The sequence below is a fragment of the Pongo pygmaeus genome, chromosome 5 (assembly GCF_028885625.2).
Source record: "Pongo pygmaeus isolate AG05252 chromosome 5, NHGRI_mPonPyg2-v2.0_pri, whole genome shotgun sequence".
Lineage (NCBI taxonomy): Eukaryota > Metazoa > Chordata > Mammalia > Primates > Hominidae > Pongo > Pongo pygmaeus.
The window spans coordinates 74,907,433-74,922,768 of NC_072378.2; the positions used below are offsets into that span (position 1 = coordinate 74,907,433).

The 15,336-nt window shown below is 35.7% G+C and overlaps 1 protein-coding gene across 3 annotated transcripts in view; it reads right to left on the reverse strand.

Annotated features, from left to right (window-relative positions):
• FILIP1 (filamin A interacting protein 1) overlaps nt 1-15,336 on the reverse strand; it is a 239,185-nt gene that overhangs the window by 190,148 nt on the left and 33,701 nt on the right. The window contains exon 1 of one of the 3 annotated variants that reach the window (XM_054493104.2): nt 5,029-5,403. The exons of the other annotated variants lie outside the window; for them this stretch is intronic. The gene's annotated coding sequence lies outside the window, so the exon portion shown is untranslated. Of the gene's footprint in view, nt 1-5,028; nt 5,404-15,336 lie in introns of those variants that run through there. 3 annotated transcript variants of the gene reach the window in all.

The window sequence follows — 15,336 nt, forward strand, 5'->3', positions numbered from 1 at the left end:
AAACACAATCCAATATACTTTCCTGAGGTTTCTATATTTTTGCCCTGGTATCACTGTAATGTATTCATTCTGCAAAGCCAGGAAAAGTTATTTCCTTCTTTTCTTTCTTTGTTTTACTTTTCCTTCCTACCTTCCTTTGTTTCTTTCTTTCCACACAAAGTTTTCATTAGAGAATGACAGTTTTAAAATTTGTTTTGCCTCATCTTTTAGAGACTTATCCTTTCAATTGGGAAAAATAAAGTAAAATTGACAGATTTAAACCATTTATGTCCTGCATAAGGTTTGTTGCCACTAAAGCTGCTAAGAAACTTCCCTGCTTATAAGGGTGCTTTATATATTTTTGTTAAGTATACAGAATATTAAGCAGAATACACATACACACACATCTTATGAGATAACACTTTTTGTTTGTCTTGGAATGTACTTTTCTTTTCATATTTAAGAAGAATGAATAGGATTAAGGGCAATGAATCGCAAGAATTCATTTCCATTTAGTAAAATTAAAGTTAGCTTAAGATGACCTTTTTTGGTCTTTTCATTTTTATCTGTTACTAGGTTAGTAAAACAAAACAAATCATCTAAGGAAAGAAATAAAGAATGATAAATTTAATAATGTGTTCTTGCATGGAGAAGGAAGTCTTCATTGTTGTACATTACCCAGTGTAGTCGGCTGTAAAACAGACACCCAAGCACTGTGTATAAACACACTTTATCTCCGAGTGCAAATATAGAAACCATAGAACAGTCTGTGCTGTGGGTGATTTCTTAGGCTTTTTAGTAATGGTTCTATAAGACAGCAGACTGCTGAGTGATAAGGGAGAGTTTGAAACATAAATTCCATACTAAATTATTGGCTGCTGTTCAAATTGTGTCTGCTTAGAGCACCCAGCAGCAAAGTATGTCCCAAGCAGGATTCCAGACTTAAATAATACATTCTCCTGCCCTTCCTATAATCTGTGAAGTTGAGATCACAAACTATCCGCATCCAAGAATTTTGTATGCAACAAAGATTAAAGTAAGCAAATAACTATATTTAAGGTGTAATAAAGCCATACTAGCTCAAATTTATTGAAGAATAAATTATAAACTATAGATTTTATAAGTCATTTAATGTTCAAAAAAACTTCATAAGGAAATAGCATTATTACCCTCATTTTACAGATGAAGAAACTGAGACACAGAGATTAATTTGCCTAAGGTCACCTTGAGCTGAAATCTGAATCCAGGCTATCTGACTGACTTAGTCATGCTACTAACCTTTTCTGACTCTTCTTCCATGAACATCTTCTGGTTATATCTTCAACTCAGATTTAAAGAAACAAAATGTATTTTTATTAGCTTATCTTCTTTCTATTTATTGCTATATATATTAAAAATAATGTAAAAACAAATTTATACTGCAGGCTTTTAGATGTCATTTTTCTAATAAATTGTTACCAATCTTTTTTCTCTTAAACCTTTCTGTTGAAATAAATCTCAACACGAGCTTGCCCCCTCATTTCTCCTAGTGCTACCTTTCTAAAACTCACGAGTTTAAAGAAGGAAGATTAGACAAATGAATGAAAATGTGAATTAAACAAACTCTGTAAAATCTTGTATCTTAAGGCATATGTTTTATGAAAAAATGCTCACCTGCCAAAAAAGGAAAACACAGGTAGCATTATTTAGACTGTGTAAACCCCAAAGTTTCACTTCTAAACAATAAGTAAAAATTATAACCACAAGGAAACCGGTGCTTAATGAACATATTAAATATTTCACAAATTTCATTGGAAAATTCCATAGGGTTTCTTACTGAATATCCGCTTAAAAGAGTAAGTTTCATCACTTTGACCATCTTAAAACATAAATACTAAGAGAATGTTTTTCTTTTGTTGAATACAGAACAAATTGCTTTGAAAGTATGATTCCTGCTTTATCTCACCCAGTAAGGCTACAGTTTTCACGAGCAATTAAATACTGAAAAACGCCTTTTTCAAAATATCAAGAGAAAAAGAACAGAAAAAGGATCATAACGTATTTAAATGTTTTCTTGTTCAAAGCCAGATTCTAATTCACGATCCACAAATAAGAGCCATGATTTAAATGAATTGTACCAAAAGTAACTATAAGTAGAATCTGGCACCAAAAGATAACAAAAGTATATAAGTTACAGTATTTAGAGGTCTAGGTAGATACACAGGATTTGTGTGTGTGTGCGTGTATGTGTGTGTGTGTGTGTGCATGTGTGCATGCATATATACATACACAGTCCTGTCATATTTCCCCTTTCTATTTTATTCCTGAGAGATACAACATCATTTCCACAATCAGGTACATGAGTGTAGTTAAAAGTGTTTGTAATTTTTCTGTACATGGTAAAACCATGAAGATTTTCCTTGAGAAATTTCTGAAGTAAAAAACTATTAACTTACAGTTGCTTTTCTTGATTCTATACTTATCCATACTTTCTCATGTACTTATCATCAGATATCTACAGCTACAAATGTGAATGGAACATCCACAATGTGCCTGCAGCTGAGAAGCTCCAAAGCCAAGTGATGTTTAGGATACTGCGTTGCACCTAATAGACGTCATAAAATTGTTCTGAATATAAAGAGGCAAACCCTACTTAAAAGCACTCTAATTCTAACAGAGCACCAAGCTGTCTAAACTTAGAAAGAATCACTTCTAAAATGTATGATCCAGAATATCATTGTGAAAGTGGAAGACCCTGATCTGGGTCTTAAGAGTAGGCAAAGTTTCTACAGGACCAGAGAGTAAATGTCTTCCAGGCAGGGAGAATAAAAGCTGGGGCAAAGCTGGGGTATTGAAATGTTCACTGAGTATGTGTTTGGAGAATGGCCTATAATCTGCAATACCTGAAGCAGAGGGACCTTGTTGTTGAGTCATGGTAGTGAGACTGGAAAAGTTAAGTAGGTGCCAGATGATGGAAGTTTTTCAAAATACCCAGCCTAGGTGTTTGGCAGCAACTAGAAGTCCCAGAAGATAACTGAAGAGTAGATAGACAAACATAGCAATGCTTTAGTAAAACCAATCTCGTGGTCATGGGCAAGATGATTTGGATGGCAACAACGGGTAGGAGGGAGCAGCATTGTTATAATCCAAACTAGGTGAAGAAAACAGGCATTAGTGTGGTGGAAGACACGGCAATGGAATCTAACAACTTTTATGGTAAAGGGGAAAGGGACAGTTCCAAAATGTCACAGAACTATGAACTTGAGTGAATAGGAGAACAGATCTGCGTTGTCGTGGACAGCCTGATTGTTCATATAGTGGAGGAAACCGTGTGGTTTAGCCTGAGCTGAGTTGCTGTTGATTCTCAAGAATAAATGTACAACAATGAAGAAAATTAATGATACTGAAAAATTCACTTCATCAGCAAACATGACTTTCACACAGGGCCAAATGCTGCACTTAGTTATCGCCACACTGTCCCACTGACTCCAAAAGAAATTACATGCCTAGAATCAATGGTAGATTTTGGCCTTACACATACATTTTTAAGTCAACAATGTAACCCTTCTTAGGATAAAAAAAAGAAAAATGTAAAGCATTTAGTTCTGACTTTTCAAACTCCTTCGAGACAAAGATATTTCATTTCTACTAAAGTACCAGGAGTTTCAGTCTCTAATAGTAAACTTACCAGAGTGCATTTTGCACTATTATTTGTACATATTTGTATATGTGATTTGCTTATATACTGTATAAACAAGTAATCATAATTATAAAACATAATCATAATTATAAATATATAAAACATAATTATAAAACATAAATCATAATTATAAAACATAATACATACTGAAATGAGTGCCCTATTTCATTTTCCTGAGCATATGCTATATAGGCTTTAATTAGCTTTTCTTAAAAAAAGATCATTTTCTGAAAAGGTTGATACATTCTTATTTGTCAGCAAATAATATGTTCAAAACTGGTTTTGGGTAAATTGTTTCTTTACATTGATAGAATAGGCTTTAAAAATTCCAATTAAAATGTGCTTCTATATCTTCTTTGATATTCTCCTTAGACTAAAAAATTATTCAAATCATCATATTCATTTAGAGGAAAAATATTTTTATGCAAATCTACCCCAATTACAAACCACCAGATGTCAATACTAACTATATCAACAATGTACAAACATAAGTTGTCATATTCAACATGAAACTGGTTACTATAAGCAATTCTGATAAAATTGCATGGCAACTCATGGAAGGGGAGACAAGATGCCATCAGATGAAAGGAGGATTTCCTTCACGCTGTAGTAAACACATTCATACACACACACATGCAACTTAACAGAAAATGTTTTCTAATTAAGTTTTTAAAAATAGAATCTGTTATATCTAAATACAAGCATTGATTTATTTTTTAAAAGTACACAAATATCATTATCTTGAGTAGTTATATTCAACAACTTCAAGAGTAGTGATTTAATACCAGGCATATTTTATGCCCAGTCAGAAGCATTTGGGGTGACTCTAGTGTAACGAGGTCAGAACCAGCACAAGGTGTACCAGTGTAATCAGAGAATTAGGCAAAAGGAGACACATACAACAGCAGGTTTAAAAAGTACAGCAATACAAACACCATGCGGGACTTTCCTCTCATTTACCACACAAGCTGCTTAGCTAGTTTCAGTAAATGAAAGTTATTTTACTTCTAGGGGAGATACCCTTTTCATTGCTTAGCCATCCCAATTGTGAAAGGAGATGTGAAATTGTCCTTTGTCATAGTTCTGTTACCTGCCGAAGAGCGTTAACTTGGGAGAAATATTTTGATGTCTACTAAAACACCATAAAATTATCTGTGTTTGAAAAGTAATCGGTATAATTTTGAGGAAGAGATGATGTTTCTGACTTTTTAAAAATAATTCACAATGGTTATCATAATTTCTAAATGTGTTATCACATCGTAGAACAGGAAGAATCAAAGGAAACAGACAAAACAGAATGGGAGAGAACTCTCTTCTTGTGGAAACAGATATTTCTTAAGAGAGTAAGTAGTTATTTATTTTGGTCTTACCTGACGGCAGCTCCTTTAACCAAAGGTATGTCCTCTATGTAGGTAGTTTATCCTTTGAAGAACCCAGTGGCTTGTCTCACAGCCCAAGACAGATTCAAGTTCTCAAAAACTATCCAGCCCAAAAGAATACAGAGGAAAAAGCTTTTCCCACTTTCTTTCCCAGGACTAGCCAATAGCTGAAGTCATGCAGGAAACAGAGTAGAGAGGGGGAAAAGCAGCTTCTTCTCCCTGAAATCCTGATCAGCAGAAATTGGAAGTTGTTGTATATCTCCCACCCAGACTTTTGTTTAAAAGTTTTTTCAACTGTTGCTAGGTGTTGTTGGGTTCGGAGATTAGGTTTCTCCTCTTCTGCTCCCTTCACAACACTGTCAGAGCAATGACTATGTTGAGGAGCTGAGCTCGCGGGTGCTATATTTAACCAGTGTTCTCAGCAAGTCAAGCCTGTCAACAGCTGAGAAGTTTGGAGCTGGCTTTACTCAGTTCCTAAGCAGCTGGGTTATCAGTGGATACAGCACTGCTCACCCTGTAAAAGACTGCGGGAAAACTGGCAGACCCTTTTAAGGACTTCTGCTCATTTCACAGAGGTAATTATTGTTTGAAGCTCTTAACTACAGACTGAGATTTGAGACTTAGGTTTTAAAATGTGAAGAGAAACAGAGCAGCAGTTGTCTTAGGCAGAGCAATTTACTAATGCAATATTCTTCTCAATTAGGCTCTCTCAGGTAAATGTTCTGAAATAAAAAATGCTTTTTAAAAGTGTATCACTTCTGCATAAATGGAGGTTTTAAAAAAGTGTATCACAACTGTTGGTTGTGAAAATGAGTACAAGATCACTTCCAAACAGCTTTTGACACTGGTATGTTTCATTTATAGCTAGATCACTTACCTAGTCATATCAAACTTTTGTCCAGCTATGTACCTGAATGTTATTAAAATAATATTACCATAAAGGAATGTCTATAACATTATGATTTTGAAAGGAGTAACATTAAGAAGGAAAATCTTAGCATCCTCACTCAGGTCATTCATTCAAAGTAACACACGGTAAACACTCCAGGAAATCCAGGACATGAGATACCTCTGGTTGTTGACAGGCTTGCCTCATCATTAACCCTCAAGTCTCTACAACATGAAGAATGTCTCAAGATACTTTATGTGCTTCATCCTACATAATAAAACGGTATGAATCTGCTGAAATTGAAGCTTTTTAAAAATTGTTTAATTAACTAGTTTTGGGGACTGTTTTACTAATTACATATGTGAAATTAATACTAAGGGAAACTGAAGGAGGTCCTTTTGGCCACAGGTAAAGTAGGAAGGGAGACACACACACCACACACATACACACACACACACACACAGACACACACAGAGAGAGAGAGAGAGAGAGAGAGAGAGAGAGAGAACCATTATTGATTAACAAACTAGAATATGGCCCTGATAAAAATCTCACCAATACCGTTATAAAGGTTGACCTTCTTCCTGAGATCAATTTATCAGATTAAAGATACCCTCTTTTTGACATGCAAACTGAAGATGAACCAAGGGCATATGTAAAGGTGTGGATGTAATATTTTAAGAGTTGCATACTTGCAGTAAGTAGCTTATGTGGTGGGTAACCCTATGTCTCTGAGAAAGTTTGCCACTTCAATCAGGAGTGTGTGTATGTCCTTCTTTTTAAAGAAATGACCCTCTCCTGCTCAAGCCATTCAAAAACATCTCAGTTCTTCTCATTCCAAACACCACACTGACAGCATGCACCCTGTCCCTTTAATGTACTTACTACCATACACATGTAAAATTGCATTTGTTCAGACTCAGTCTTTCTGAGTCTGAGCCAACCTTGATTTAAAAAAAAAGAGAGACTTCTATTAAGATGAAAGAGCTCTCACGTGAAATTAACTGACTCTTCTCGAGCTAATGGATCTTTTAGAAACTTAATCTATTCACAGTCCCCAAAAGTGGGTTCTAATAGAGGTAGAAAGTATATAAATGAAGTATGAGATAATTCAGAATCATCAGAACTTTTAAAAAATTACAAAGGGGCTGGGCACAGCAGCTAACACCAGCACTTTGGGAAGCTGAAGTGGAAGGATCACTCGACGACAGGAGTTCAAGGCCTGCGTGGGCAACACAGCAAAACCCTGTCTCTACAAAAAAATTAGCTGACCATGGTAGCACATGCCTGTAGTCCCAGCTTCTTGGGGAGCTGAAGTGAGATGATGGCTTGGGGCCAGAAGGTCATGGGTGCCGTGAGCCATGATTGTGCCACTGCACTCCAGCCTGGGCAACATGACCGTGTCTCCAAAAAAACATGGGGGGTCGGGGTGAGATGTGGGTAAATTACTGTTTGAAAAATATATATGCTTCCCCTCACACACACCAAATGCAACAGCTCCAGGTTAAAATCCACTAAAAATAACTTTGAGGATATATTATTTCACCCCTACTAAGAGTTCACTTTACAGATATCTCCAGACCAAAATGAGGCAAAGAAGAGTGGTAGCCAAATGTCGAGATAACTGAGGGGAAAAACCCACTTTGCCCTTATGGCCAAAAAAGGATGATAGATTTATTTCTTCCACAACTATCCAGATAATTAAAGTTTTCAGTTTTGTTTTGTTTTATGAAAACCTATTCCCTTACCATTGTATTCCTTAACCTTTGGATTAGCTGTCTATTGTTGCTATTAGTTTATTTTTAAACAATGTGGTGACAAGCCACAGCATACAGAATAATTCATATAATTAGATATTGTTGCTATCATCAAATTATGTTCTTTAATTGTACTAGGCATATGTGCATGACTGACTCAGTATTCTACAATAATCAGACTCTGTCTCTCTCTAACACACACACTCACACACACACAGGCAATAAAGTAAATTTATTTTGAAGGCTTTTCCCCCTGGGAATGATTATTCAGACTAAAGCATTTCCGACATAATCTGCAGAGGAAGTGGTGCTGCTAAGAACTATTAGAAATTTGTGTTTTGTATACAGTCAACAAGGAACTGCTGTTTCAACACATACTGTTAATATATTACTGTTCAGCTGCATCCTTTCCCACAGCCCTGTGAGCATTCTGAGAACCTCTGATAAATTTACAAGTAAAACCGAATATCCCAACTTCAAGGATGAGTCATGATGAAACTTTTTTTTTTTTTTGAGATGGAGTCTCGCTGTGTCCCCCAGGGTGGAGTGCAGAGGCGTGATCTCGGCTCACCGCAGGCTCCGCCTCCCGGCTTCACGCCATTCTCCTGCCTCAGCCACCCGAGTAGGTGGGACTACAGGCGCCCGCCACCTCGCACGGCTAATTTTTTTTGTATTTTTAGTTTCACGGTGTTAGCCAGGATGGTCTCAATCTCCTGACCTTGTGATCCGCCCACTTTGGCCTCCCAAAGGAAACTTTTCAATAAGAAGATAGATTAATGCTATTGGGGGGTGGGGGGAAAGGCAAATAAATTAAATAAGAGCATTGACCCATTATCTCTACACCCATTTCTAAAACCAAATTTTCCCACCTTGTTCACTTAAATAAGCATAGTGATTTTTAAAAGCAAAAATAAGTTATTAAGTTATTTAATAGGTTAATTAAGTTCTTTAATATACCAGTGAAGAGAAAAATAGACATTTGCTTCAAAACAATATTTACTTTAATAATTTGGGGATAGTGGGTGGGTGGCATGAGGCAAGTTTTCAATCAAACATGCTCTGTTAACATTTATTGCCTGACTCTGAGATGATGAATATAAGCTCACTGGTACCAGAGAATTTTTCAGTTTGTTTTTTTCTGGCTACCTAAGCACCATAGTAAGTGTTCAATAAATAAGAAAGACTGAATGAGCAAATGAACATATAAAAGATTAAAGAAAAGATAAAGAAAACTATAGAGCATACAGAAAATGCTTCCAGGCTCTCTGGACAGAATTGGTCATCATTAGATACATATAAAAAACTTGTAGAAAGAAATTATTTGATTGTGAATTAATTATTTTGAATTTGTTAAATTTTTGTTGTTGTTGTTATTGTTTGAGACAGTTTCACTCACTCTGTCGCCCAGGTTGGAGTGCAATGGCATGATCTCAGTTCACTGCAACTCCGCCTCCCAGGTTCAAGCAATTCTCTTGCCTCTGCCTCCTGAGTAGCTGGGACCACAGGCATGTGCCACCATGCCCGGCTAATTGTATTTTATTTTTGGTATTTTTAGCAGAGGCGGGGTTTCACCATGTTGGCCAGGCTGGTCTCGAACTCCTGACCTCAAGTGATCTGACCGCCTTGGTCCCCAAAAGTGAATTTGTTAAAATTTCAAAGGAAAGTAATAGATCTCAGGATAATAATAAAAATATCTATGCAAAACTTACCATTAGCCAGACACAGAGTTCTAAGGGCTTAACATATATTAACCAAATTGATTCTCACAATAACTTTATGAGGTGGGTATTATTATTATCTCACATTTTACAGGCAAGAAATTGATGCACAGAGATGTTAATAAGTTGGCCAAGGTCGCATGTTAGTTGGTAAATAGCAGGACCAGAATTTGAACTAGTAAATCTGGTTCCAAAAATTTGTGTTCTTAACTACTTAGCTGCCTCTTACATACAATAGTCACAGTAGCCTGTTCTTATCAATCACTGAGGGTTACGGCATATGAACTTCACTATCCCTGAATATATATACTTTTGACCAAAAAATACATTTAAAATCCAACAGCTTTGGAGGCAGATAGGAAAAAAAGATGGGATCATTTCATGATTAGCATAGTAAAATAAAAACTCGTTGGAACTGAAGTCCTGTTGAATACCAGAAAAGAAACAAATTGGACTGAAAAGAAGATAATTGCTTTAAGAAAAAGTCTATTTTTAAGCAAAGGATATGAGCTGTTCAGTATTGTTTCTAAAACAAGCAATGCATGATGTTTTATGATGAATGAGTTTAATGCTTAATGAAATTCTAAAATTACATTCTAAAAATATACTTTTGGTCTATGATTTGATTTGATAAGCAATTTAAAAATGTTTTGGAGCTATGTGTTCTCAAAGTTGTAACCAACAACAAGAAAAAATAAAAAACAATGTCGGGGAAATCATACATTAGTAAGTTCTTTGGCATCAACATAATATATTACACTTGACATAATCAGCTTTCACAATTTGAAAATACTTGCATTTTCAATTAATCTACCTATTCTTCTATTTAGATTTTATAAAACCTTAAAAGAAACAGCACTAACACTGTTATAATAATGTATACATATATTCATTATAAAATAGATACTTGTCCTGACAATAAGCACTGTCACACCTACAAATATTCGTAAAATATTAAATTATTTATTTTTCCAGCTGCTTCAGGAAAGAGAAAGACTAGGTTTTAAATAAACTGATAAGATAATATTTTTGCTTTTGCCATAAATTAAGCACTTATATGCATGTATTAGACATTAAAATTCTCATTTCTCTACTTGTGTGCTTGAAAGTGGGTTATTAGAACTTAAGCCTAAAAGTCGTTGTTTCTTTGACACCCTGTAAGCCAACCTCTGGAGGACAAGCCTACCAGAACATGTCTAATCCTGAAAGTTATTTCAGGACCATATTCTACAGACACTTACAGATCACAAGCATCCTACTTTTCAATAGGATCAGATAACCTTCTCCTGAGACTATTTCCTGCTTCCTTTCCTGTGCCAGAGTCATGACCTACTCTTGCTCAACACTCAATTCTTAGTTGTAATGGATGACTTTTAACAATTTCTTAAAAGGGGTTAGGACATTTACTCTTTAAGAAACAGATACAGAATCAGAAAGCCAGTGATTGGGCATAGAACCACAAAGAATAATGCATTTTCTCCACAAAGTATATAGGTTTGTATATACACACACTATATATATATATATATATATATATACACACACACACACACACACACAGTATATATATATATATACACACACGGTATATATATATATATATTTACACAGTATATATATACACACACTGTATATATATATATACACACCGTATATATATATACACACACTATATATATATACACACTATATATATATACACACACTATATATATACTTAACTCTGAAAAATGGACTTCTTAAAAATACAGACATTAAGATATTTGATTCTGGAGTAGGGTAAAGCTAGTTTAAGTCCAGACTCCCTTATTTATTACCTGAGTGAGTTTAGCAAATCACTTAATCTCTCTTAAGCCACCTTTCCCTCTTCTATAAGATTAATAAAAGAATTTAAGACTATTCAGTTCTCCCCTTTTGCAGCCATCGCCGAAGCGGAAGCAGCCAAAATGAAGTCCAATCCCTTTGGGACTTCTGACTGAAACAGAACTGTAAGAAGCATTTCAATGCACCTTCCCACATTTGCAGGAAGATTATGTCTTCACCTCTTTCCAAAGAGCTGGATCTGAAGTACAATGTTAGATCCATGCCTATGTGAAAGGATGATGAAGTTCAGATTGTGCAAGAACACTATAAAGTTCAGCAAACTGGCAATGTAGTCCAGGTTCACAGGAAAAAATACGTCATTTACATTGAATGGGTGCAGCAGGAAAAGGCTAACAGCACCACTGTCCATGTGGGCATTTACTCCAGCAAGGTGGTTTGTCACTGGGCTAACACTAGACGAAGACCACAAAAAAGACCTTTGAAAGGAAAGCCAAATCTTGTCAAGTAGCAGGGAAAGGGGGATATATAAGGAAGAAACAATAGAGAAGATGCAGGAATAAAGTAATTTTATATAAACCTTTCATTTAAAACTGCCAAAATGGAAAAAATGACTATTCACAATATCCAAACACTAGCAACACTCTAAATGCTTTCTACAATTGAACAGATAAATAAATTGTGGTATAGTCATACAGTAGCATTGAGAATGAACAATCTACAACTATACAGCAGTGTAAATAAATCTCTCAAACAAAATGTTAAGTGCAAGAAACCAGACTCAAAAAGTACACTGTATGATTCCATAAATATCAAGTTCAAAAAGTGACAAAGCTGGAAGTCAGAACAGTAGTTGCCTTTAGGAGATGGGAATATGATTTGAAGTGGACATGAGGAAAGCGTCTATGGCATTGGTAATGTTCAGTTTCTCGCTAGTGACACTAGTGTGTTCAATTTTGAAAATTAATCAAGCTGTATACTTATGATTTGTGTATGTTATAATTCACTGAAATTTTTTTCAATTAAATGTAATTGAAAATATATCATGCCTATGAGTCCTTACCTTCTGAAATATTTACAGATAATATGATGTCTGGAATTTGCTTCAAAACAATCCAGTGTTGGCTGGGAGGGATTACAGGTGGCTCACGTCTGTAATCCCAGCACTTTGGGAGGCCGAGGTGGGCAGATCACCCTCCTCAGCCTGGCCAACATGGCCGACATGGTGAAACCCCATCTCTACTAAAAATACAAAAATTAGCTGGGTGTGGTGGTGCACACCTGTAGTCCCAGCTACTCAGCAGCTGAGGCGAGAGAATTGCTTGAATCCATGGGAGGCGAGATCACTCCCGCCTGGGCAATAGAGGAAGACTCAGTCTCAAAAAAAAAAAAAAAAAGAAAGAAATCCAGTGTAGGGAGAGGAAGAGAAGTGGGTAAGGGTATAATGAAACAGAATTGACCATCACTTGACTGCTGTTAAAGCTGGGAAACAGGTAATCATTATACTGCACACTCTTTCTATTTTCATATAGGTTTTAAGTTTTCTGTAATTAAATGTCTTTAATGCTTACTGTCTGGCATATAAATACACACTCACTAAATGTTAGTTATTATTTATATAATTAATATTATGACTATCTGAGTCTTTTCATAGAAGTCACATGGAATTCCACTGGTGTCATAAGATAATTAAGAAGATAATTGAGGGCCAGGGGCAGTGGTTCATACCTACAATCCCAGCACTTTGAGAGGCTGAGGGGGGAGGATCACCTGAGGTCAGGAGTTTGAGACCAGCCTGGCCAACATGGTGGAACCTTGTCTCTACTGAAAATACAAAAATTAGCTGGGCATGGTGGCATGCGCCTGTAATCCCAGCTACTCAGGAGGCTGAGGCAAGAGAATTGCTCGAACCTGGGAGGCGGGGGTTGCAGTGAGCCGAGATTGCTCCACTGCACTCCAGTCTGGGTGACAAAGCAACACTGTATCTCAAAAAAAAAAAAAAAAAAGAAGATGATTGAATTTATACTATTAATATACACTATTAGCAACTGAGATTTTAAAAAATGAATATAAAAAAGTTTATTCTCAAGGTGATTATTTTTTTAAAAAAGAAAAACAATTTTAAGAAAAAAAAAAAGTAAAGAAACTAGAAATGCCAGCCTGAAGCAATTAGTTTAAAAACCACTGGAAAAGAGTCTTCATCCTTGCTTTTTTAACAAAACTTTTAACAAAACTAGCAGCATATTTTTCTTGCCTTATCTGATAATTAAAGGTAAAAAATATCAAGAAAGTAAGGCATCCACACAGCAAAAGCTGTAGGCCAACAGTTCGTAAATAACAGGAAATGTCATCACAAAGGTCGAACATTCAGGATGAAAAATTCAGGGCGAGAAATGTTCAGAAACACTTGAATTTGGTATCCATCTTACAGCTGAGTCGGCCCTTGTATCCTTAATATTTGCGTTCTTCACTTCTTTCATCTGAAAATGAAGTAATAAATCACCTCCTGGGAGAGGTGGAAGGGACAAGAAAGTGTTTTTGAAATGACAAAATATCTGAAAACTTTGTGCCTCAAAGTTTTCCTTTCAGTCACCTACCTTGAGAACTATGAGCTAAGTCAACTATATGGTGAAATGATGGAGAACGTTCTTTTAAAAGCTTTAGGTTAAATAATATAAAATAAATGTGGAAATTAGAGTCATTAGGTAGAGTGAGACAATTAAAAAGTCAATGAAAACTACAAAGCAGTAATTTTTTAAAAAAACAAAACTGACCTTTATAAGATAATTACAAGTTCCTTGTTGAATCTTTAGCCCTTAAAAATAGCTTTATAGTCAGTGCAGTGACTCCCACCTGTAGTCTCAGCTGAAGCGGGAGATGGCTTAGCTAGGAGTTCAAGGTTGCAGTGAGCTATGATTGTGCCACTGTACTCCAGCCTGGGTGGCAGAGCAAGACCTCGTCTCTAATAAAATATTAACAATATTGCAGAAAAATATTAAACTTAGTTAATGAATTGGAAAAAACTCACTGAAAGTTAAATGAAAACAGCAGGTAATAAAACAACATTAAATGTATTGTTGCATTATCCTATTTAAAGATAGATGTAGATGATATAGATACAGATATGAAAATAGAAATACATATATAGAAATTCCCTCCCCACATTATGCATATGTATTTCTATAGAAATACATATACACATACATATATGTGTATAAATGTGTGTATCTGAAATATTTACACGTAATAATTACAATGGTTATCTTTCTGTATGTTCTCTAAAGTTTTCATATTGATATTTTGTTTTTATAATAGGAAAATAAGATAATTTAAAATTATTTCCTATTGGGGTGGTTTTCCAACATGTTGCTGAGGTGCAGGCTTGAAGATTTGTGCTTGGTATGACTTGCCTTTCCTGTTACTACTCAGGATTTCAATGAGTCTGCCTCAGGATAATGTAATTATTAAGCAAATGACATAGTTGAATTTTGTCTGGTGTGGATCTGGCATTCAATTTCCTTAACTAAATTCCTCTTAATATTCACTCATGGAAAAAAAGAAAAAAGGTCATCTCGTGATTCTTCAAAATGAATTACAGTTGCTTTGCTTTCCATACTGTATGTGGGTTTTTCTGCTCTTTTATCTTTAAGAATGTCTTAACTTGCCATAACATTATATCATTGCATTTGCCTCTGTAGCTTTCTCCTGTGACATTTTCCCTTTGAGCCATCAATTGTGTTTGGGTCTGCCTGGAAATTCTGCATGATGCAAGGAGGAGACATTTTCTCCTTTAGGGATTACCTGAGGAAAAGTTTCAGTCATTTTGCTGTTGTTGACCTTAAGCGATAGAGGACAGAGAAACACTTTTTGCACTTCCTTAGCAATAGCTAGAACATGACATCACTATCTGAACATGTCTTATGGCAGAAAGAGCCCTGGGAAAAAGGGGACTTTGTTCTGACCCCAACTAGCAAGACAATTTTTAAAAATGATTTAATCCCTCTGAGCCTATTTCCTCAATTGTCAAGTGGGAATAATGGTGTTTAATCTACACACCCCACCACCACTCTGCACCCTCCACCAGCACCACCACTGTGATGATGCGGAGCCACTG